This window comes from Tamandua tetradactyla, chromosome 26 (assembly GCF_023851605.1).
Source record: "Tamandua tetradactyla isolate mTamTet1 chromosome 26, mTamTet1.pri, whole genome shotgun sequence".
NCBI lineage: Eukaryota > Metazoa > Chordata > Mammalia > Pilosa > Myrmecophagidae > Tamandua > Tamandua tetradactyla.
This window is the reverse complement of record NC_135352.1, coordinates 34,738,793-34,741,944: the sequence shown is the minus strand read 5'-3', so window position 1 is coordinate 34,741,944 and position 3,152 is coordinate 34,738,793. Positions and strand designations below refer to the sequence as shown.

The 3,152-nt window shown below is 35.2% G+C and overlaps 1 pseudogene; it reads left to right on the top strand.

Annotated features, from left to right (window-relative positions):
* The first annotated feature begins 369 nt into the window (after positions 1 to 369).
* On the top strand, positions 370 to 903 carry LOC143669811 (vesicle transport protein GOT1B pseudogene; annotated as a pseudogene).
* Positions 904 to 3,152: the final 2,249 nt, after the last annotated feature.

The window sequence follows — 3,152 nt, the reverse complement described above, 5'->3', positions numbered from 1 at the left end:
TAAAAGAAGACAACAGCAATGAATGAGAGTCAGAGTTAAATTGCTCATGTCAGGCCTGGCCACAGTGGTTTAGCAGGCAGAGTTCTCGCCTGCCATGCCAGGTTGGGTTCCTGGAGCCTGCCCATGCTGAAAAAAATAAAAAATAAAGAAATTGTGCACAACATTAAATTGCATACACTGAAGGATACCCTCCCATGGTCTATTCCTAGATAAAGTGGGGGGAAACTTTTCTCTGCTTTTTCCTAACAATGCATGTATACATATGTGTACATATTTACATATGTGCATAATATTTACTGATCTCTGTATTTCTCTTACAGCGAGTATCATTCACTCTCCCATTCTCTAGACAACATTAAAATGACTGCAATGGGGGAGGACTTGGCAGCTGGGTCCTGGGCTGCACCCCCAGAGGAGCGCCTTAGGTCACCACATCTGGTCACCACTGCGCCTGCTGCCCGCGTGGAACTCACCCCTGCAGTTGTGGTCTCTGTAACCAACACCCAGGCAATTGAAAAGGGTCTAATAGGATTTGGAGTGTTTTTCCTGTTCTTTGAAATGATTCTCTTTTTTTGACAAAGCACTACTGGCTATTGGAAATGTTTTATCGGTGGCTGGCTTGGCTTTTGTGATTGGTTTAGAAAGAACATTCAGATTCTCCCTCCAAAAACTTGAAATGAAGGCTCCAGGGCTTTTTCCTGGGTGGTGTATTTGTAGTCATTATTGGTTGGCCGCTGCTAGGGCATGATCTTTGAAATTCATGGGATTTTTCACTAGTTTAGTGTCTTATTTGCTGTGGTAGTTGGCATTTTTAGAAGAGTGCCAGTCCTTGGTTCGCTCTTGAGCTTCCCTGGAATTAGGTCATTTGTAGATAAAGTTGGAGAAAGCAGCATTGTGGTATAACAAGTGAACTGAAGACACATTTAAAATACTGTATAGTTTATAAAATCCTTTGAAGAATATTCAGCACAAATTAAATTACAGGAAATAGCTTATAATGCTCTGTATATAAGAAGTTTAAAAGATATAGCCTACAATGTATCAACAGCAGTTAGTAAAGAAGCAATGCAAAAATCAAGGAATTTAATAATTCATCCAGCAAACTGAAGGGGATGAAATCTGTTACAAACTTTATTGAAACTCCTGAAGAATCTTTTTATTGTTTTTCTATGAAGTATGAAATACTGCCATCCTTAGAGACTGTGGTGCCTGTCCCTTTTCTTTTTATTTTGAAAGTGCAGGAACATCCATATGCAATATTTGCTTTTTAGAAACGCCCACTGTCATGGCAAAACTATGTCCAGTTGCACAGTGTCTCTGAAAGTAATGCACAAAATCAATTGATTTATGTCATTTTAATGTATTAAAATTAAGGAAAATCCAGTTTTGATGTATGCACTACGCTTGTTTTTTATAAATGTTGTTACAATATAATTATTATATACTTGATCTTAGCCAAAAGGTGAAGAAGTGATGAATCTTAATATTTTAAAGCCAGCTGAAAATCTATCTGAGCTAGATATTCTTTGCTGAAATATGCAAGTCATGTTTACTAGCTTTTACTATCTAAATTATAGCTGATAAAGCATTTTTTTTGGTCAGCAATACACTCTGAAAATACTCAAATTTTGAGGGAGCCTGACCTCTTAAGTATCTGTCCATATTCATTACATCTGAACATTTGACAAAAATCACTCTGGACCCTGAAGTCCTCTGTTACATGGCTTATCTCACTGAATAGTCTTTTGTTTCAGGTCCTAAGTTTTGCAAAACCTGATGTATCATGGTGCAGTTTTACTTACTGGCTTTTTTTCTCTTTAAAAAAACAATTTTGTAGCATATTCATAAGTTAAAATAACTATTGATAATGCTTACTTTAAGAGAAGAAATGGTAAAAGGTTAATAAATACATGGATGCTTTTCAGGACTATTCATATAAGTGAAGCTTTCTCCTATTTTCAGTTTTTTTTATAGCATGAAAATTAATATGCATAACATATGCTTCATGTGAGCATTCTTAATCTTAAGTTAATGGAGAAAGTATCTAGTTACATGCTATAGTTATTTTGCTGTAATTAAACCGGCTACAGTTTCTTAAGAAGATGAATCTAAAAGAATGATATATTCTCTTTTCTTCTGTGACTTCTTGACAGCAATAGGAAACAACAGTTGTTTCTTCGTTTGCAGATTTCCAAGGTGGCAGTATTTGTGTAGATGTAGGAACACATTTTTGCCTAATAAATTGACTATTATTTAACGTAATTAATTGTACTATTTACTTAGTACTAATGATTGTGCTATTTACCTTTTTAACAGTTGCAAAGCTTTTTGATGCATAAAATCATAATTCAAATTTGTGATTTGTTTTTAAAAACATGTCTACATACCATCTTACAACTTATGTTATTTTTTTAAATTTTCTTTTTACAACTTATATTATTTTTACATGAAAACTCTTGATGGATAGAGAACTCCCAGCTTGCTCATCTAAAGAAGGAAAGATTGGTACATGGTTGAGTGATTTAGTCTTGTGGATTATTGTCTTTTTGGTACTGACATCTGACTTATGATATAATCTGTGAAAATGGACATTGACAAATGGAGACTCCTACTTCAGAAGCTCATGGAATTAAAGGAGACCTAGTGTGTCTGATGTTCTTCAAAAAAGTAGTTTCATCCTCACTTGGAAAGTGTCAACTATAACTATTTTTGCCATTGACTTACATAGGTGCCCTGAAGGACACTTTTTGTTGTACATATTTCTGTACATATATTTACGGTGGCTAAATAATTCTATCTTTTTAGTGTGAGAACACGATCTACTAATGCATGGAACATCTGTATTATTTAACTTCTTTATAGAGGTGAATTTCTATCAAATGTTCTTTGCACTGTGACAGAGATGCCTTTTCCAACAATCATTTCAGAAAGCACTACTTTTGGGCAGAAACATGAAAAGCATTTGCCAATCTCCCAGTCCTTTGTAAGACTGAGAAGCTGGAGTAGTTTTCAGTTTTAAATGAGTCCAGTTAATATCAAATGTGAGTTTGGAACTGCTTGGCAGCATCGCCTTTTTGATTCAGAACCAGGGATGAAGCTCTCTTTTTAAGCACACTAGTCTCTGATAGAAAGCACTGTACATCACATTGTCT